The 22,646-nt window shown below is 42.7% G+C and overlaps 1 long non-coding RNA gene and 2 pseudogenes across 1 annotated transcript; 2 read left to right on the top strand and 1 right to left on the bottom strand.

Annotated features, from left to right (window-relative positions):
* The first annotated feature begins 3,635 nt into the window (after positions 1 to 3,635).
* Positions 3,636 to 5,631, top strand: LOC147492834 (uncharacterized). Its single transcript, XR_015199719.1, has 3 exons — positions 3,636 to 3,714; positions 5,156 to 5,305; positions 5,584 to 5,631. It is a non-coding gene; the product is annotated as an uncharacterized LOC147492834 (long non-coding RNA).
* Positions 5,632 to 11,273: 5,642 nt separating this feature from the next.
* LOC147492833 (DNA-directed RNA polymerase II subunit RPB1 pseudogene) lies at positions 11,274 to 12,867 on the bottom strand (annotated as a pseudogene).
* Positions 12,868 to 12,992: 125 nt separating this feature from the next.
* Positions 12,993 to 17,812, top strand: LOC147492832 (uncharacterized; annotated as a pseudogene).
* The last annotated feature ends 4,834 nt before the right edge of the window (positions 17,813 to 22,646 follow it).

Raw genomic sequence — 22,646 nt, 5'->3', positions numbered from 1 at the left:
GTTTGATTCCTTCCGACTTGTTTCGTAAGGAGGAAGTGTACAAGTCCGTGGTTTGGTTTGGCCCAACTTTTGTTGGCATTGGGAGTTAAAGCCTTTGCTTGAAGAATATTAAACTTGTTTTAGTGATTATTTTTGTAAATTTGTCGGTAGAGTTGGATGTTTTAAGCTATTGTTAATTTTTGTTTTCCTCTTGAAGGTTCCCATATCCTTGGCAATAAAGGTTTTGTCGATTCGAGGGACATTGCGGATACATATAAAGCCACCTCCTTCCCGACCGGCTGTGGTTTGGATTCACATCAATGCCCGAGATAGACTTCAACCACGAGTCTTCCGTAGGAGACCACAAAATTTCTAAGCGCACAAGTAGCTTTGCTCCCGGGAATCGGTTTAAGGTCGGTTCGCAGATGTTCTCTCAATTCTTTAATTTTTCTTTTATCCGAATGAGGATATTCGTACTATATTTCTCTACGATAAATTTACATATATGCAATATTCATTTTGCCTAGGCTGATATAGTTATAATTCAATGTGGTCACTAGAGAGGGTTTGGTAGTTATCCCGGTTCACTATGGGAATGTTATGTAACATTGAGAAGATTTTCTTATGTCACTCTTTTGCAGGCATCCATCCGTGAAACTTTAGTTCTTCCGAATCGTGAGGGTGTATGCATCCCATGGATGTTAGCGAAAAAGGATGACTGGGCTCCTCGAAAGATCGCCATTTATGCGGATTAATCAAGAAACGTGAATGATTCTATGCCGTGTGAAGTATTCAAAGTGTCAACCTTGTGATGCTACAACCAAACTTGAAGCTAATACATCCAACAAACAAGGCTAACCGCCATATAGAGGTCAAGCGTGAAAACCCTGTACCAAGTGTTCAAAGAAACTAACTTCGTGAACTAGCTGGGGATTTGGGATGTTTATCCCAAACCTGGCTCAACTCCATCATGTTCCAACAGTTAGGTCCAAGCCTCCGCAAGAATTGAGAACCCCACTATTGATTCTGAACCATATGAGACCAACAATAGCCGATTTGGAAAACCCGGATAATCAATCGGCATCAAGGTCGGTTTTGAGAGAGAAGCGGACACCCATTGGCGGCGATGGGAATTCAAAGAGAGTTTTAGGTACATCACATTGAATGGGCCATTTTTCCTTATGGAACAATAGATCTTTTATGGAAGGATATCCCGGTTAGTATGTTTTTCATTGGAAATATAAATATTTACAATTTACAATATCATTACGCCTTTTAACTAGAAGTGTATAGTAGGAGGCGAAAATAGTCTTTAAAATTAGAAGTGTAAATTTATAATATTAGACTAGCGTTTTTTACTCCGTGTATCCATTTCAACTATTGTTGTGTTATCCGTGGCGGTTGTACAATTTCTAGCCTTGAGATTAGCAAAGATATTTACTAGCTAGAGTTGGATCTTGTTCTTCATCCGAAAGTACTCCCCCAAATCCTTACATTTGATCCGCAGTTCATAGTTGGTACGAGTAATCACATACAAGAATTGTACCATAGGTTCATATGTTTTTTCCCGATTGGCAACTTGTACAATTGGGTCGTGAAAGGATCCCTTGTACAGGTGCTTCTTAGACAAATCAATTGACTTTCCCATGATCTTAGATCTTTGCAATTTCATTGCCATTTTCTTTCTTTCTTTCTTTCTTTTTTTAGTTTAAAGGTTGTTGATCATAGACAACCGGTGCTTGCAGGAGTGAAATGGGTGCCAAGATATTAGAAAATCCGGTTGAAACAACTAGATGCGGAATAAGCTCATCAACCGAGAGAGAGATTGATTCTTTTGACAAGGTAGGTATAATCTTTGTTATCAAATTACTTAAAAAGCTTTTGGTATTCCTTACCTGTTAGAAATTCCTTTCTATTATTTTGATTTTCTTTGGAGCCTAACGACTAATATATTGGATGTATTTATGTACTTAAGTGCATCTAGAATTGCATGTGGAGTCTTAGCATGCATTTTCCCTATTGTCTATTTTATCATGGAGTTTTTCTTTTCATTTTTGAGGTGGATATGTTCACCCTTTAACTTTAAGATCGATTAAGGACTATGAAATAATTTGGAAATGAAAAAGTAACTATATGGAAGGTGTAACTTGATGTCATGTGAAATTCTACTCGAAAGGCCTCAATCTTAGTAAAATAGACCGCTTTTTACATTACTTAACGGCACATGTGAATAATAACGCACATGACATCTCGTGGGACTAAACTCGCGGGTTCCGTAGTTGCATCTTTAAGAATAATCTCCTTTGTGATTTCAAGTGGTTACCTAATGGGCATCCCGATTTGGGACTGGTTATTCGTATTGTCACGACGGATGTCACGGATGGGTATACCTTTGTAATTAGATGGTTGGCTTGGGGCTTTATACTCTGAATGCTTGTTATGTGGTTTGAGCATATAAGTCACTCAATATCGGTGCCGGGCATTGGAGGCGTTGATGAAGCTTTAAAAAGATTGGAAGAATTGCTTCAAGAGGTGCATGTGTCCAGCTCCAACTCGGGAAGGAGCATCTAAAAGTCGCTTGTTCGGACCTTGAGAGGATAAGAAAACTTAAGAAAGAAGCAGAGTTTCTTGAGGCCTCTTTTCAGAGCAAAGGTCGCGTCTTTTCAAGGAGTATTTTGTTTGTTGTCTCTCTAGTTATAAACCAATGGATTCATGGATTGCATTGGACTTGAGCAATTTTGTCTTCACGAAGCCTAATTAAATACTCGAGTATTTGAAGATGTGCACCTGCACATCCGGTATAGTATATGTATATATACTATAGGCTAACCCATTAAGTATAGCATATCATTTACTTATATTGTGTAGCACAGCCAGTTGATAATAGTAGGTAGTAGTTGTCACCAAAAACAACACCACCACCTCCAAAAAAGAACAACAAGATAATATTGTAGGAGTGACATTGATATAATGGATTGTATAGATACCGAGATGTAAGGCATGATATTAACAAAGTGGATATATCGAGATGTTCCGTTATCTCCCTCCAACAAAGTAACACGGAAGGTCTCAAAAGTCGATCTTCCTATCGCATGTGACTACCTTTGGAAATGATATGTGGGATATTGCAAGATGATCCTTGTTTATGGTTCCTAAATTCTGTTAGAAAATCACATTTTTGGTGTAAAATGCATTCATTCCCTCGCGGAGATGTATGTAGGCATCTAAGTAATCTAAGTTTTCTTGTTGAGTACTCATTGTGGTGATATGTGCATTTGTATTTGATTTTATTTCTAATATATAATGCTTGATGCATTTCTATGTATTGATCATATAATTCTTTGCAATTTTCCTTTGGTTCAATCAATTAGGGAGATGATCAAGGTTACCGGGGCTTTCTTTTAGCAAGCAAATACTTAGATTCTGAGAGAAGTGGAAGGAGTGCAAATATGATGAAGGGTAGTAGGACCACAACCGATGGAATCCACTTGAGATAGGTTTGATCCGGCCTCCATATGCCTGTACTTTTCTTTCATTTATTTGTCATGTTCTGTTTATGACACACGTTGTATGTGTATTTAATCTTGTTGAGGGGCATTATCATACTATTTGTTGCCTCTATTGGTATGCTTTGATTTACTTAAGTTTTTTCAGAAGCCTAGTGGTTTGTGGAGCATCTTGGTACACCGTAACACTGGCAAAATAAAGCCCAGATCACCAAGATCGGATCAAAATGTATGATATATCTGTCGTATCCCTCACTTTGTCACTTATCATTTCCGAAACTATGAAAGTAAAAGTAAATTTCTTAATGACTAGGGATTTGATGTTTGCTTTTCAACGAGTGAAAAAAGAAAAGAAATATCCGAGTGTTTTGTTTCATTGGAGAAGACAATCCATTTTATCTTGGAGATCCTTGTGTCTTCCCTGTAAACTCATAAAAGTTCACTTCGATCTAATGGATTCAGTGGACATTTGATCTATTAATTTATTCTCATATCTTTGTAGGAACTTTTCATGACTTGTCAAATATAAATATTCAGAAACTGTGTTTGCTTTGGACGGGGAAGATGATTGTTTAGAACCAGCTATTCAAGGGGAAATGTAATCCGATTCGAATCGAATCAAACGATATCCACCGCTTTGAAATGTTGAGGAATGAGTGATTGAACTGAAAAACGAAGTTGAGAGAAAAGTACTAGTCAATCGATAATGAGGAGGTATCCTTTGGGCATCTTTTGTTTTACCATCTCATTGTGTGCAAATTTTAACGTGTTTTGGTGTGTGTTTCTTCCCTTTTGTTTTCAATTTTTTTTCTCTCTGTAAGCTTGAGCTTGTTTCTCTTATTTCTTCAACACCGAGCTTTGTTTTTTTGATAAGTAGGACCCCAGACCAAAAAAAAAAAAGCATAAAAATCTGTCTTGTGGTTATTTCCTTTTTTCTTTTACATATATCCTTTTCTTTCGGATATGAATTTTAGAATTTTATCTATTCTAAAGTGAATGCATGCTCATGCCATTATACATTGAGGGGCTTTGACTAGGTAAATGCTTTGACTCACGCCTTAGCATTTAAGAATATATTCTCCACTTAGTGTGTGATTTACCGCCGGTGAAATTGTAGAGTGGCTTGGTAAATGAGCTGCAAAGAGCAATTCTAATAGCGTGAAATGTGACTACTTACTGCCTACAAATACCATTTGGAATGTTACTCAAAAAAAAAAAAAAAAATTGTTCAAAACAATGGACCTGATAAACTAGTTCTCAAGCGTGTCAAATACCGATAATAGTATGAGATCTCTTATGTTCGGTCCTTTTCTCCCAAATAGTATTTTGAGATTGGTGAAGTTGCTTGTTGGTTAGGAGATTGTTTAAGGCCCCAGAGGCTCTTTGAAACAATCCCATCCTTACATCCTATTGGGACTTTCTAGAATCCTCCCCCCATAGATATGGCTTGAGATTTATTTTATGTTACTTCGTTGTCATGACATGGAATTATTTTGGGGTTGGGTTTATATCCTGACTTTGAATTTTTATGTCATGGCTGGGAATCTTTAGAGTACATGACTTGTGTAGTAATTATAAAATAGCTCTTTAGTTTCCAACTATTTTTGTTCGTTATATATATCCTGATTTACCTTGTAATTAATAAAGGCCTTTTTTGTATTTGTGATTAGGTTGCATATGACAACTAAAGTGGAGATGAAGAGATATTTGGAGCAATTAGTGGTCAGTCGAGGGATATGTATACCCTTTATGTTACTAAGAATGTCGTAGGTTCATAAAATGGGATTTGGATTGCTCCTGTTATCTTCCTGGTATGTTGGGTAAGCTTTTTTATTAGGTGGCTTACGATTATACTTGCATTGAATTACATGTGTCATATGGATCTAAATGTTTTACTTCATTCCTAAGTATGTGTGAGCCAACTAAAGGGTGAAACTTTATTGCATTTCCAAATGCTTACAAGTATTTGTTGCACTTTTACTTATGTCTTGGCATTCTAGTATATTTGTTACTTTCGTTCTAGGAGACAATGTTATTGTCATTGGTTGATCTTCTTCCCTCCATTTGTGTCCATGTTCTTGTCTCCTCTTTGTGCTAGATATTTGGTTCTTGCAAACATTATAGCGGTATAACAAGAAATCCATTTGTGGTAGGAGGCAAAGCGGAAGTTCTTACTAATTAACACGTAAGTTCTTAATTTGCATGTCATATTTTTTTCTTCTTGTTTATATACATTCTATTTTCGTTTTCTTCTAAACCTTAGATAATGTGCAGCAGGTTAATGTGCCCAAGAGAGAATGAATGATGTGCCACAACTGCTTGTCTCCTTAATTTTTGGATATGATTTGTATTTGTGTCTCACTCTAGTTTGGACGAGGAAGCTTTTTAGTGGATTTGCTCCTACTAATTTCTCCGTTGTTGTGTATGAACATCTATATGTATGTTTGATTTGTAAATTGGGATTTGGATTGTTGGCTTTATTTTATTAATGTTTAATCGGTTGGTGTTTCTTGTTATTCATTTTTTTTTCTTCGATAAGTGTTTCTAGTTATTCATTTGTCACTTGACTCGTGGAATGTGATATCTTTGTATGTCTGTGGTGAAAACGCGTGCCGGGAACATTTTGGCCCAATTTTTTTTTTTATCATTGGACTGTGGTTTAGTAACGGATATAACCGTTACTAAAATTGTTACTAATAAGTGCGCCAAATTTTACTAACGCTAATATTCGTTACAAATGAACTATTCCAAGAGGCAATCACCCGTTGACTATTTGTTACAATATATATACTAACGGATATAACCGTTACTAAAATTAATTTAAGTAACGGATATATCTGTTACTAAAATTTGCGTAAGTGACTGTAACACCCCAGAGCTAACGGATATAACCGTTAGTAAAAATATAAGTAACGGTTATGGTCGTTACTAAACACCTTTTATGGTGTAGTGCTTCAATTGCCCAAGCAAAGACGTCCTTATTCTCTGAGAGGAACTGCACCAATTTACCTTTCCACTATTTCAACAAATTTGACCCCACCGATGTGAACTTTTCTTCTTCCCTGGTTCCCACATTTACTAATTCGATCTCATCCAGCGTTTTCGGTATCACCGGCGTCTCAGCCTCTTTTTCCGTGGAAGCACACTGTAACTGCTATGCCTGCCTTTTCCTTGGTTTCGAGGTCTCCCTCTCGTCCCCCCGAATCAACCTCTTCACTGTTCCCTAATGGCTATTCCGCGCTGTCACCTGATCTCCGTGCACTTCATGCATCCCCGTTGGGGTGGGGAATCTGATTATTTGGTAATAGGTGGATGGTACCGCTTTCATCTCATGGATCCATCGCTTGCCAAAGATGGCATTGTACTGTGAGTTCGCGTCCACAACCTTGAATCGCGAGAACACCGTCCACAGTCCGTGGTCACGCAATGTGAGCTCTCCGATGGTTCGGTCATACTCCCATTGAACCCGTACAAGTTAGTCTGCGATGGCCTCAGCTGTCTCCTGTCTATCTTCATTTCCTCCATCGTCCCTACGAATAACAAATCCACCGCACTGCTGCAGTCAATCAACACCCTTTTCACCATGTAATTTCCCATGGCCACCGTGATCACCAACGCATCTTCGTGTGGGCAGTCCACCGTTTTCAAGTCCGCGTCTATAAACACGATGCTTCCTTTGCCGGTCGTGGGCCATGGGACGGGCCGTGAATACCCTGCCTCCTCATTAACTTGTTGGATGATAGCTGTCCGTCGTATCCGATCCCGGTGAGCGTTATGACTCAAGATTTTCCCCACGAAATATGATATTTATTGTACCCAGAATTCTCCCCTGGTTCGGCAGCTGCTCCGCTTTCTCTTTTTCCTTAGTAAACTCCTTAAGCATCCCTCTCCCTATCATCTTTTGTACCATCCACTTGAGGGCGTAGCATTCATTCGTTTCATGATTATGTATCTAATGATATGCACAATATGGTTTGCTTGGTATTTCGTTGGGCTTGCTCCACGGACCTCATAGCCTTGCAAACCCTGATTCAGCGGTAACAGTTCACTCAGCGGCCGGTTCACTGGTGTCAGATCCACTTCTCGATACGGCTAGGCTTCCGTTCTCTGTATTCTCTCCGGCCTTCGATGCTACTCTTTTCTGGCCGTGAAGTGTAACCACGGCGTCCACCACTCTCTACCGATGTGTCGTGACTGCGCCGCTAGTCGTCCGCCCGATCCAAAGCGATGACGGCTTTCCCTCGTCCTCCTTGTCTCTTTTGCGGTGTGTCCTCATAATCGTATATACTCCTCCACCCTCGGTACAAGTCTTGCAGTGGCGTGATCTCGCGTTCTTAGCCACGATTCGTACTTTGTAATTTTGTTCCCGGTCGCAGCCCCTCTCAAAGGCAATCACCTTTAATGTTTCGCCTTGAATGCATAAGAATTCTCTCACCGACTCTGCGGTCCCTCTCGTCTTTACGTTAAGCGGGGCGCTATGTCCACCACCCGCCTTTTCTGGTGTATGAAGTGGTCCACGAAGGCTTGCTCCATCTCTAGGAAATTGTGTATACTTTTCGAGGGCAGTCTATAATACCAGTCCGAGGCTCCCCCTTTCAAGCTTGCTGGGAACAACATGCATCGAAATCCGTCATACCTGGGTTCCTGCCACAGCGGCATTTGCTGCCGAAAGTGGTGGATGTGGTCCGCCGGATCTCCTGTCCCATCGTACCTCTCAAACCTAGGCTGGTTGAACCGCTTCGGGACCTCCGCCTTCCAAATTGCATCCGCCAATGGGTTGCGGTTTAATCCCGCCACCACCTGGTTCGCTGTCCCGGATGTACCTTTTGCTTGCTCCAAGCTCGCTTTCAGATCGTTGACAATCATCTCCTTCACCTGCTCCCTAGTGAGCCCCGGCACCCCGTTCTCCCCCACATGGGGTCTCCCTTCTTCCTCTCTCACCGTTTCTGACATCTCCTTTTCTAATTCCTCTATGGTCTCCCTCTCCCTTCGCAACTCCTCGTTCTCTTTCCTCAACCTCGCCACTTCCTCTCTTAGTTGTCTCGTTTCTTTCGAAGACGATGCCACTGTCTCTTCCACCCCTTGCTCTCCCCCATCATCTCCTACCGATTCAGCCGCCCTCTATGACCGACACTTTCCTCGGTCGTCCTACCCCTCTCTTCGCCTTCATTGCCATACCTACTACTGTTCAGCTCTCGTTCCCCACAAACGGTGCCAAATGTGTGAACGTGTATTTCACCCTCTAAGACTCAATGTATTTTCCTCTCTCTTTCTTTTCCTTTTTTTCCTCTTCTTTTTCTCTCCTAACACTAATCTATTTATACCCCCCTCCCTCGCACCACAGCCGTCCACTTGTCTCCCCATCTCTCGCTCCTCGGCCTTCCACGCGTAGGGTTTCGGTCCACCTTTACACTCCGCGGTACGATACTGTACACTCGACTCTGCCGCTTGTCTTACTTTGGGCCCACTATTCCCAGCTATCATCTATTCCCGACTCTAATTATTGCGACTTGCAACGGTCAATCGACCCTTGATTTTGATAGTCGTGGATCCTACCACCACAGTTACAACAAACTTATAAAAGCCCATTTGTTTTCCTCATTTTAGACAATCAAAATAAAAGTAAAACAAGAAAACAAGCCTATCACATCTATTTGATCATGATCACAAGCTCATGCACCCAAGCCCCAAGGTGAATCATGTTGAAAATTATGGGGAAGGAAGTTTATATCATCAATAAATTTGTGTTCAAAATTGATAACATAAGTAAAATTATCCAAATGATTTGTATTCACCATTAACCACCGCCAGGTAATTCTGACAGAAAACAAACGTGATTACAGTGATCAGCCCATTCATTAAGATGGTGGGCCATTTAGCATTGAACATTTAGAGGCTAAAAAAACAAACGACCCCTTGGTGTCAAAATAAACGACCCCTTGGTGTCAAAATGCAGCTTAGCTCGGTTTTTTGTACACAGAATTTTATCAAAAGTTGATTTATAAAGCCGAGGCTAATGTACAACTATCTATCAAATAGATATTAATTTTGCTATACAATCTCCATCTTCTTTTGATATATATATTGGATTTGATGCTACAAACACTAACAAAACGCCTGGACTTGAAGAAAAACCTATCAGTGTACACTATAAATTCGATGAAATTTCTGTAGCTAGGGCTGTGGCATCACTGTTTTGATTTAACTTGCATGTTTGTGAGGGATCATTTTCTAAGACTGAACAAAACCTTTCAAAATGCATTTTTTTTGCTTTGATTTGACCAGCAAAATCTTATGAGGTTTGCTATTATCACTATCGTTCTGATTTACCTTTTTGGCCTTCTAATTTTGTTCTGGTTTAAATAAACATCCCTTGGGGCGAGACTGGAGCTGAATTCGTTGTTGAGTCAACTGGTGTGTTCACTGACAAGGACAAGGCAGCGGTCCACTTGAAGGTTAGAAATTATTGGCATTTTACTGCTTCATTTTAATATAAGGAGTTGAGAATATAAGTTTGATACCTTCATATGTGGTTAAGTGTATGTAATTTTTGTTTTCCCCTTTTTAAAATTATATTGTCTTTGTTTTGGATGTCTTGGTGATCAGGGTGGTGCAAAAAAGGTTATCATTTCTGCCCCCAAGCAAAGATGCTCCTATGTTTGTCATGGTTGTCAATGAGAGCGAATACAAATCTGACATCCACATTGTCTCAAATGCTAGCTGTACTACCAACTGTCTTGCTCCCCTTGCCAAGGTTTCCAAATTGATATGTTTTGCATCAATGGATTGGTTGATCTACTTTATATCTTTTGTGTAGAACCTGTTTTTCTCATTGTTCTTCATGTTGACATTGTTGAGGGTCTTATGCCCACTGTTCACTCTATTACTGGTCAGTTTTTTTTTCATTTTCGGTTGATTTTTCTTGCATTGAGGGAAGAATCTTTGAATTATTTTTGAATTAGTTTCTTCTATTATGTGTTCATTGAATTGGACGATGGGATGTTTTAAAATTTTAGGCACGACACCCTTTTTTTTCCCCTGGGTATGATTTGATATTCTTGGATGTTTATTAGTAGTTGAGTTTCTAAGTGAGTATTAATTTTAATGTAATGTAGCTATGACTTATCTCTGACATCTTCATGTTTGGTTTGCTACTAGTTCTTATCTTATGCTTCAATTTGTATACTATTTGAGACTTCAAAAGTAGTTATTGTGCTCATGGTAAGTTTGGTGACATGGATTAATGCTTATTTTGACAGATTTGAATATTAGTGAGTTTTGCTGACTGAGGAAAAAAAGGGAAAATACTGCTTTGGTGAGGTGGGACTATAGCTTGCTGAGGGTGTGGTATATACCTAGGAGCAGTGGCGGACCCAGGAAATTGAGTGAGGGTGAGCCAACCCCGACCCTCCCCATTTACATTCCTTGTCCAACACAATCACACCTAGAGAACCATATATATGACTAAGAAAAAAAAAGGGGAATTCTAATATGATCAATATTATCAGCCCTTTAAAAAAATGATATTATTACTTCTCAAGACCAAATAAGCTTAATTTGCTATACACGGATGCACGAAATCCTAATTTCAAAAGTTAAGTTTCTGATACAGCTCATTGCATGTAATATCTAACATGCTTCACCTGCCTACACAAGCAACAATAATGAAATTCAGTTCCGTTTCCCTTTAAATAAAAACAGCTTCAGTGTTTAAGATGTATAGTAAGAACTTTGGAGGAATCTAAATATCCAACTGGAAGGAATAAACTGACAGCAAGTAAGCTTGGATTAATACAAGCTGAGGTTATTTACACCAAACTTGAGATCACCTAAGAATAACAATCATGCATATGGATTAAAAAAATTTACATATGAAACACCACGACCAACACATCCAAATAAAATAGATTCTCATTAAAACAGACTTCAAAACCTGAAACCGTTTTCACAAACATAGTGTATATGCTAATAGATTGTGGCCATATTAGTTACTACGTGTTGTAATGACCCCTTCAGTAAGAATATAATTCACGTCAAGAAAATCTTGACTGAGATGAAAGAAAACTGAAAATAAAACCGTGTAAGGATGTTAATTGTTTGAAAAAAAACACCCGAGTAGGCTAGTGGCTTAGTGGGAAAATCTAGAGTGATCAATGACAAATTGTTGTGTGTGTGTGTGTGTGTGTGTTTTGGGGAGGCAAAATATAGCTAAGGAGATTGTTGGTACAGTGATTAAGTCTTAAGTGATAAGTACAGTGATTAAGTCTTAAGTAGTGATAATAACTATTTATATTTTTTTGTATAGAATGTTGAGGGTACGCCAGTGTGTACCCTGGGACCCCCTGGCTCCACCACTGCCTAGGAGAAGAAGTTTTGCTATCCACAAGAGATGTATCGCTGTACATAGTAGAAGTCGGGCTATACAAAGGTGAGTTTGGAATATAAGATGGTGAGGTAGTATAAGAAGGACATGTCTGGTCATATGATGGTGAAGTGGGGCTGTAGCTAGTAAGACTGTATCTGGGTGAAGTGGGCAATTAAGATGGACTTGTGGGTGAATATGGAAGGAGTTTTGAATCATAACCAGGAGAATATGGACTATACATTGGGGAATTTGGACTGCAACCAAGTAAGGATCATTCCCCAGTGAAGATGGCCTGTAACTAGGAGTTGTAGGGATGTAACCCCGATACGATGAATTGTAGCCAGAGGATAATGGACTCCATGCACTGTATGAAGTACCAGAGAGACCCATCCCACCAACATATGGAGAAAAGTTAGCAGTTGTACTGGGCGAAGAATGGACATTTGGGCTCAGTGAATAGTCTGGGAAACTAGTGTGGTATGGAGTTATTGTGACAGGTGAAGAAGGGGTCACAGAAAAATCAAATCCACCACCTTCAAAATAACTAGGTAGTTGGAGATCAACAGATATCAGCAACATTTGATCATTCAAATACAGGGCACAGTCTCCTGTGCCAATGGGAGCCAGCTGACCCAGCATGATATTTTCAGTAACACCCCTGAGATGATCAGTTTCAGCATAGACAGCTGCACCCAAAAGAATGTCCACAGTTTCCTCAAATAAACATCCCATCAATGGCCCAGTATCATTCCGGTTGATACCATGGCGAGTAATAGCCACTAAGTGACCTCAATAAGTCACAGTGTCACACAGGACAGCAAGATGCCTATAATTGACATAAGATCCATCAAAGGATAGAACCTTACGCAACTCATCAAGTAACGCACGACAAGCAGCCTCAATACCAAGGACTTCAAGCACTTCAATCAAATGATTACTTGTTGTCCTTTTAGCATCCACATCTTCATGAACACATAACAGCCAACAGATTGACACCTTCAGTATCCACCATCCACTCTTTTAGTTCTAGTTTGAGTCCTTCGTTCGCATGATAATTGTTCCCTTTTTCTTACTTGATAAAAACCTTGCTGATATCGGGGATGCTAGCTGTACTACCAACTGTCTTGCTCCCCTTGCCAAGGTTTCCAAATTGATATGTTTTGCATCAATGGATTGGTTGATCTACTTTATATCTTTTGTGTAGAACCTGTTTTTCTCATTGTTCTTCATGTTGGCATTGTTGATGGTCTTATGACCACTGTTCACTCTATTACTGGTCAGGTTTTTTTTCATTCTCGGCTGATTTTTCTTGCATTGAGGGAAGAATCGTTGAATTATTTTTTAATTAGTTTCTTCTATTGTGCAGCCACGCAAAAGACTGTTGATGGTCCATCAAGCAAAGACAGGAGAGGTGGAAGGGCTGCATCATTCAACATCATTCCCAGCAGTACTGGTGCTGCTAAGGTACTAGCATAACCTTTTTTTTCTTTTGGTCTTAAGTGTTACATTTTGGGTTTTGAGTAAGACAGTTCTATTTCCCCATTATGAAGTTGAAAGATGTTTTAGGTATGGGTGTGTGATTTGTTGAAGCTCATATGTTAGGTCATAACTGTTGTTTATACGGTCACAATTTGTTTCAGTTCACCGTATTGTTTGGAATTCTTTAAGTTGACTGAGAAACTGAATTTCAACTTGTACAACTTGTAGGCCATTGGCAAAGTGCTTCCTGCATTGAATGGGAAATTGACTGGAATGTCTTTCCGTGTCCCTGTGGTGGATGTCTCAGTAGTGGATCTTACCGTGTGGCTTGAGAAAGCTGCGAGTTAGGAACAAATCAAAGCTGCTATCAAGTAAGGATTGCAGTGTGTTACTTTTTTGGTTATAAAGATAAGATCTTATTTGGAACAACTTTTTGATAAGAATAAGATTTATTTTCTTTTTTAACTAAATACTATGTGTGGATGGTCAGGGAGGAGTCTGAGGGTAAGTTGAAGGGAATTACAGGGCCAAAGATGATGTGGTCTCTACCGATTTTATTGGCGACAACAGGTAAGGACATTTTTTAATTTAATTTCTTTTGTCAATTCAGTGATCGACATGTTTTATGCATGTGTCTAGTGAGTACACTACGTGAGATTGAAGGCGTAGGGGCATGAAAATATGCGAGGTATAAGGGATGAGCCTAGAGTCTAGATGATGGGCATATGGTAGTGTGCATGCCCATTGACACTGTACAGTTTGCCCTTTCTATATTCCACAGTGATCAACTTTTTACTGTAAAAGAATCTAATTCGCCAAAAAAGTGAGCTTATATACACACCCCTTTTTGTTGAAGGGTGGCTAAATATTGAAAGATGTTGGAAGTTTTGATGTTACAGCTCGGCTCACAATATTAGTTAGTAATCATTTGGGTATCCTATTACAAATACCTGGAATGGGTACACACTTACCTGTGCAACTTTTTTGCATTTGTTTGGTTGTATTTACTGAAGTGTACTTCTACAGTTCTACTTGCTCGAGTTTCAAGTCTATAGGTTTACTTATGCTTTTTTTGTTTTAACTTGCAGGTCAAAGATGCTAAGGCTGGAATTGCTCTGAACAACAACTTTGTGAAGCTTGTGTCTTGGTATGACAATGAATGGGGCTACAGGTAAAAACACTTCCTATGCTGAGACATGTTTCCCACTACGAACTGCGTATGGTTTATGTCTTGCCTGTCATATCGGTTCCAAGAGTTGGCTGTTCACAAGATTTATTTTATTTAAATGACTACCACTGTTATCCACTCTGACTTGAGTTGTTTTGTCACACAGCTCACGTATGGTTGATCTGATTGTTCACATGGCTTCCGTTCAGTAAACTCATGTTCTGAAGCTGCACTCTGTTTAGCTGCAGCGTGGTGCTACTAGTTGTCTAATGTCTAGGGAGAGGATTATTGGTAATAAAAATAATTGAGAGTGGATGATTTAATGTTCTCAAGTTCTCAAGATAGCACTGAATCTTTAGTTATCCTCCCTTTTGCTATCTCTACCATATGTAGTACAGTCATATTTTTAGGTTATCTTCCTTGTTGTTTATCATCATCTTTGTTGGCAAACTGGAGCCATGTAGTTGATTATGGAGTACTTGTTTTCTTTGGCTAAGCAACCTTCCTCAGCCTTAAAAACATGTTTTTTCGTTGCAAGTAAGAAAAGAAACTTAGTAGAAAAAGCTTGAGCAGGATTGCTATTTCACATTTAGACATCACCCGAAAATTAAAAATATACTTGCTTCAGTTTAGATTTTGGTGGAATAATTCTTCCTATAGTACGGCCAGTGCAAGGAAATAATGGTTTATTTAGGGATCAATATCAGCGTCTTTCTGGTCCATAGGAGGGAAACCGTCTTTCTGCTCTAGGATAATAGAGCAGAGGAATGTTTTTGCTGTGCGATCATTGCAGGTAAACTATTGAAAATCTGAAAGTATGTGTTTTGTTTGCTTCGGACCGTGGCTCTATAGCTGATGGGAGCCAGCAAAATCTCCTTCCTAGTTTCTAATGTATTGGTTGGAGTACTCTCTCTTAGATCATGTATTGCCATCGTTCGAATGTTACGATCGGAGAACCGTGACAAAAGTTAAAGGATACTTGGAAGTTGGAACTGTCTTAGTTATTGATGTATTACTCTATTTTATAGGTGTAAAGGTGTGTTTCAGCTTTCCTTTATATATACATTTGGATGGGAACTGAAAAGGGATATAAGGGGGACCGAGTTCGGCTTAGGAGCGAACTGCCTATGTATCTTGCTCTTGATCTTTTTTGGGAGACAAGAATCAGGTCTGGCGTAGTTCATGGGAGGGGTATTTATAGATGTTCAGAATGAATCCTCGCCCACCACGTGTAAAGTGTGCCACCAACGTGGGGTTTAGATCAAAGAGGCGTGTGAGACCTGTCTCTATAAGTCTGCTGTGATGATGGAGATTAGTAGTCTGGGCAAGTAGTTTTGCGGCGGTGGTCGATGGTGGTGGCGATGATCCGTGCACATGTGCTCTATGCTCATGATTGCTTCTAGAAGGCAAGGCGAGTCCGCGTTATAGCCTGGCTCGCGTCATCGGGTGCGAATTGTCTTTGGAACGTTCTCTTAGCTTATGGGGTGCGATCGGTTCCGCAGGTCGGCGTGATAGTTCCACCCGTCGAAAGATGCGCGCCCGATATTCCTAAGGGGGATATCACTCCCACACAGCCCCTCGGTAAGGTAAGCGCTACCGGTCGAGGAGCGGTTTGCTGAGAGAAAAACAGTAGCGCGTGTGGGTCGTGCTAGAGGTGGAGATATCCGTCTAGCTGGGGGAAACGATTTGTGGTACCCTGTGAGCTGGTGAGCGTAGACGTTTGACACGTGACCAGCACGTGAGAGAATTTGAGCAGTTGCAGAGAAAAACATGCCGCCCCATTTTTTCGGGATGTGAAAAGACAGGACAGTTGGTTGGGAGTCGTGTGCAGTTAGGGTTGGGGGTGTAATCATGATGCCTTGGAAACTGGAGGGGCGGTTGTTCAAAATTTCGCTGGGTCTTTTGAAATGTCATTTGGCGGCTTCGTCTGGTAGAAACCACTTCACTACCGCAACATTCTTCAGGTTAGTTTTCTGCCATTGTTGAACTCCTGCTTCTTGTTTCGTTCTTAGTCTCTGTGCTAGAGCTGTTAGGATAATCGGTTAGTTACTAGTGGCTAGAATTGTTAGGGTTAGAAGAAAGATGTCTGACTCCGACGACACGCGATCTAATGAGGTTCGTGAAGTTTCTTTTGGTTGGGATGACGAAGAGGAATAGAAAGATGAGTCTGTGTGTGGGGTGGTTGAGGGTGATGATGAAGATAAGGCGGTTGAGGGGGCTGGAAGTGAGGAAAATGCGGCTCGATCTGCGTCTGTAGTTGCTGAGGCTAGCACTTCAGGTCGCTGTGAGAGGTCGTCTTCTAGCGGGCTGCCGCCTAGGGCTATGGACAGACATGCTTTGAGGGTGTTCCCATATTTAAGAGAGAAATATGGGATAACCGTAATCGGTCTGGAGATCCATGAGCGACGACCGTAACGCCCGGTCTATAGCGATAGGTACACCCCAATGAATCATGGGGTGATAATCGAGGGAGGGGCGAGGGCGTACATGGCGATACCGATCCTCCAATTTGGTTTGTGAGTTCTTGAACCGCGCGGGCAATGCGCTGTTCGGTTTGTGGGTAACACGTGGCGGTTGTTCAAGGTTTTTGACCTGTTGAACGCCAGCGGTGAGTACCGGATAGAGGTCGCTGATGTTATCAAGCATTACTTATTAAAGCGATCTCGGTCGCTGAACTTTGGCTTGCAAACTCGAGCTACACTGTCGAGCGTTCTGGATGGTAAGAGTAACAAGTCGTGGGATAAACGACCACTGCTGCTTGTTGGAAGCTACTATGCGAGCGGGTTCAGTGTGGACAATAAAATATGCGACTTTACTGGTGGGTACCAGTGCGTTGTCTGATAATACCGATCTTGCGTTGGTTGGTTTTGTACTGTTTTGTTGTCTTGTGCAGATATCCACTTAGAAAAGGAGTCGAGTCGACAGGTGATTGAGAAGTTCGCTAGGTTGACGCGAGCTGAGAAACGAGCAAAGCTATCGGAAGTTGCTCATTTCTTTGAAGAAAGGGGAGGACCCGCAATTAGGGAGAGAAGGAAAGTGCAAAAGACCAGAGCGCGGGATAAGGTGAGCGGGAGGGCGTCGAGGAAACCTGTGATGGAGAAGCGAAGGAGTGATCTGGTTACCAGGGAAGATAGGAACCGAGGCCGTGCCGGGGTGAAGCGACCCGCTGGAGGTGCTGGTGCCTCTGGGTTTGGAGTGGGGAAGGGCCAAGTGGACGCTCCGTTCGATTTGGAGGACGTTCTCTTCGAAGTCCCAGAGTCTCGACCTACAAAGGTTGCGAGGGTGGGCCGAGACCGCTTGGGGGGGGTGGTGTGACGCGCGAACCGGGAAAGGCGCTCGCAGCTCGAGGTCGAGGCCCGATGCCGACTTCAAAGATCCTAGGTGAGGACACGCCGGAGGTTGCTCGGACCAGGGTTGTTGGAGATGCTTCTGGCAAGATGAAGGGGAAGGTTGGTGTGAGAGAGATTGGTAAGGGGCACGCCAGTACCGGAAAAGACGAGCTGGAGCGTAACCTGATGTACATAGATGAAGTGACCGGGAAGAAGCGCTATGTGAGGAGGTCGGACTGCAGCTACAAGTCCGCACCCATAGCTGCTTGTTTGTTGGAGGGTATGACTCTGGACGGTGATAGGAAGGACCTGGATGCGAAGGAGCTAGAGTCGAATCTGAGGGGGATGGATAAGGCAATGTGCCTGGTAAGTAACCTTTGCGCTCCAACTTGGCTGTGTTATCGTGTTATATGCGGTTGTTTGATACTAACGTGATATGTTGTGCGAGTTGTCGCACCGGTGATCCGGGTACCGAAAATTTGAAGACGGCCGCCAGATCGTATCGACTGGAGAAGACGGAGGTCAAGTCGCTGAAGGATAAGCTTTCGAATCTGCGAAATGCGCATAGTCCGAGAAGAAATTTGGATCTATTGAAGCCCCAACTCACTGCCTTGACTCTGGAGAAGACCTCTGCAGTGAATGAGTCGATCGGGCTGAAGCATGAGGTGGAGGCATTGAGGGGCCAACTAGTCGCAACGAACACCTATGCTGAACGATGTAAGACTTCCACACTGCAAGCGAAAGAGGCCTATCTCACCATCCATGTTGAGGTGGAGGAACTGGAGAAGAAATTGGACGACCTGTTGGAGGAGCGAGAACGCAGAACTTCGGGAGAACGCAAAGGCGGACTACCCGAAGATGCTAGCACTGTTCCTGCAGTCGTGCCTTCCCCCCTTGGTCGCGCGTGAGTGATCGCCTTGGTCCGGGCGAGCTAAATGTGGTTCTTTGTTGAGGCGGTTGTGGCGTCTGGCGGTGATCCGAAGCTCTGCTTGGCCGTTGAATGTCGCTCTTGGAGAAGATCTTGATGATGTTGTTTAAAAAGTTTGTTGTTGTTTGTGGTCGTAATTGGCCTCGCCGTAAAACAATAGAATTTGGTTTCCTGGGTTGACCTGGGCAGCTCGTTTTTCTTCTTTGCCATTGATTATGATAACTAGTGATTAACTGTGTTGGATTTCCCGAGTATTCTCAGCAGTACGGTTAGTCTGTGAACTGGGGCTTCCGTTATGTCGTCAGTTCGCTCCTTTTATGAATGTGAAACTTGTTGCTTTTGCTTTTTATACGTAGTCTTGTGAATGATGTGAATGTTTGGACTTTGTAAGCATGGGTATGCTGTTGCAACTTGTCGTGCGGAGGGTACTATATGTCGATGCCCTGCAGGTCGCACGTGTCTATGAGGATGCGAGCGCTCGTACTGGAGTCAGCTCGAGCTACGATCGCGTCGCGTGGCACATGTAAGAATGTGGGCGGTCGGGAGATATGAAATGATGGGTGCCAGGTGGCCTGCCGTTTGGCGTCTCAATGCCATTATGACTTGTCTTGGGAAGAGACGTTTCGTAGGCATAAATAGAGCTGTTTCGAGAAACTGAAAGGTATTTGCCAATCTTTTCTTCGAGTTTGCTCTGCTCTCTTAGACGGTGCGAGGTTCCAGCTTCTAATCGATCATCTCGAATGCGCGTGTTTTGTTTGATTCGTAGTTTATCTTAGGAAACCTTGTTTGCGTGGTAGCTCGTTGATGCTTGAATGTGTTACGTAGGGGTAAACAATGGCTAGGCGTATCGTGAGTCTTTGGTGGTAGAGGGGTTAGGGAGACTTCGCCCCTCGTGATGGAGGAGATGGCATTCCGACCTCACCCGCTAGGAAACCATGGTAAGCGTAAAGCTGAAGATTCAGGTGCTAGGAAGGGCAAGCGTGCTAAGGTAGGGGGAGGTGGGCGACCTGGTGGGGTCGTCTTCAGGTCTCTGAGTCGCGGAGGGGGTGACGATCGGGAGCAAGATCGCCATGCTGCGTCTGGCAGCTCGTCCCCGCGTCGTGGTGATGTGGGGAGCGACTTCTTCTACATTGGTCGTACTGGGAAGAAGTGCATGGTGAAGTGTTCTGATTGTAGCTTCCACTCGGCTGCTATATCGAGCTGTCTCCTGGAAGGGATAGTGCTTGATGGTGACAAAGCCGAGCTGGAGGGTGAAAGCTTGGAGACGACCCTGAAGACCACCGACGCGGCTTGTTGTTTGGTAAGCTTTCTATTTAAACATGTTATTGTGGCTGGTATGAGGACGACTGAACGTTAACGCCCCGCATGCTTCTTGGTGGTATGATAGATTGAAACACACTGTTCAGCGACCTGTTAGTGGTGATGGTGGCGTGGCCGAGCTGGCGATGATGCGTTCTGCATGGGAGGCCGATAAGAAGAAGTTGGCGTCCCTACGGAACAAGCATCATGAGACGCTGAGGGAGAAAACTGTGCTGGTAAAGTCAATGACGGATCTGCAGAGGCAGCTGGCGTCTGTGACTGAGTATGCCAAACAGTGTCAAATGGTGGCTCGTAAGGCGCAGAAAGAGTATGATCGAACTTGTGAAGATCATTCTGTATTGGCGGAGTTGTACGTGGAGCTATTGGAGAAGCATAACCAGGAAGCTGAAGACGCCGCCACGCTTGTTGTTGCCCGTGATGCGAGCCATCTCCCCTCGACCAGTGCCGTGCCTAGGGATAAGCATGTTGTGACAGATGCAGGATGGTGATTGCCCGAACCTCTCCTTGTAAGCTTTGAAAGTTGATGTTTTGTTTATTGGTATTGTGATCCCTCCTCTCTATATGAGAGTTAACAATAGAGCTGGTTTCTCAGGCTTGCCTGAGCAGTTCGCCCTTTTTTTGTTAGATACTTGACGAGCTGGTTTCCACTAAAGTGGCCGCTCGATGCCTTTTAACGAATGTAACAGCTGCCGATCTGGATTTCCTGGGTAAACCCAGCAGGTCGGTGGAAGTGTGAACACTGTCTGGGCTTTAGGCTCCCAGTACTTTTAACGAATGTGCATGGAATTTGTGTTTTTGATTATGCTAGATCTCTTTTCGCTACTGTGCCGTTAATGATAATTGTAGCATATTGTGGATATGAAGCTTAAGACTTAGTTTTAAGAAAGCGCTATGCTCGTTAAGTAGCCCCTGAGGGCGTATTGGTCATTAGGAGCATTCTACCGAAATTAATCCCAGGGGTATGGGTCCTTAACTTAGTGAGATTTGGAGAGGCTACGAGCCTGTAAGCTCTGGAGCGATTACTCGCTCGAGAAGAGCATCCAGAGCCCCTAAAAAGGCGTATTGCTTTCGAGAGGCGTTTCCTCGGGTTAATCCGGGGGTATGGGTCCTTAACTTGGTGAGATTTGGAGAGGCTATGAGCCTGTAAGCTCCGGAGAGCGTTCTGTTCGCCAAGAGCATTTTTTAGCCGCTGGGGGCGTATTGCTCGCTGAGAGCGTTCTCACGAGGTTAATCCCAGGGGTATGGGTCCTTAACTTGGTGAGATTTGGAGAGGCTATGAGCCTGTAAGCTCCGGATAGCGTTCTGTTCGCCAAGAGCGTTTTTTAGCGGTATTGATTATTGCCGAGAGCGTTTGTATCCCCTGAGGACGTATTGCTCACTGAGAGCGTTCTCACGAAGTTAATCCCAGGGGTATAGGTCCTTAACTTGGTGAGATTTGGAGAGGCTATGAGCCTATAAGCTCCGGAGAGCGTTCTGTTCGCCAAGAGCGTTTTTACCGGGGCGATTATTGCTTGCTGAGAGCGCGTTTGTATCCCCCGAGGGTATTGCTCATCGAGAGCGTTCTCACGAGGTTAATCCCAGGGGTATGGGTCTTTAACTTGGTGAGATTTGGAGAGGCTATGAGCCTGTAAGCTCCGGATAGCGTTCTGTTCGCCAAGAGCATTTTTAGCCGCTGGGGGCGTATTGCTCGCGGAGAGCGTTTGTATCCCCTGAGGGCGTATTGCTCACTGAGAGCGTTCTCACGAAGTTAATCCCAGGGGTATGGGTCCTTAACTTGGTGAGATTTGGAGAGGCTATGAGCCTGTAAGCTCCGGAGAGCGTTCTGTTCTCCAAGAGCGTTTTTAGCCATTGGGCGACATTCGGCCGAGAGCGTTTGTATCCCCTGAGGGCGTATTGCTCACTGAGAGCGTTCTCACGAAGTTAATCCCAGGGGTATGGGTCCTTAACTTGGTGAGATTTGGAGAGACTATGAGCCTGTAAGCTCCGGAGAGCGTTCTGTTCGCCAAGAGCGCGTTTTTAGCCATCGGGCGATTGCTCGAGCCGCGTTCTCCGAAGTTAATCCCATGAATATTTGACTGGAGTGGTTGACAATACACATGTAACTAAACTATCTGAATTATCAAAAACTAAGAACATGACTGTGTACGAGACTGAATTTTTATTGATAAAATCTCTTTAACAAGTAAGTGTTCCAAGGTTAAATTCAAGTCTTTGTTCCTTCTTGTGTCTTTATCCAGTAGGCCCCATTGCCAACAACTCGATCTACTACGTATGGTCCTTCCCATGTTGCTGCTAGTTTAGAATCATCCTGTGTCTTTTTCAGAACTAGATCACCAGGCTGGAAGGATCTAGGATGTACTCGTTTGTTGTAGGACTTCTTTAGAATTTGTTGGTATGATGCCACTTTGATAGCTACCAGATCGCGGCTCTCCTCCAACAAATCAACCTCTCGGGTTAGGACCGAGTCATTATGTCCTGACTCGACGAGCTCGGATCGAGTTGTTGTGATTGTCAGTTCTGTTGGAATAACAGCTTCGGTGCCATAACACAAGGAGAATGGTGACTCGCCTGT

This window comes from Coptis chinensis, chromosome 6 (genome assembly GCF_015680905.1).
Source record: "Coptis chinensis isolate HL-2020 chromosome 6, ASM1568090v1, whole genome shotgun sequence".
In the NCBI taxonomy this organism is placed as follows: domain Eukaryota; kingdom Viridiplantae; phylum Streptophyta; class Magnoliopsida; order Ranunculales; family Ranunculaceae; genus Coptis; species Coptis chinensis.
This window is presented reverse-complemented; position numbering and strand designations above follow the sequence as displayed.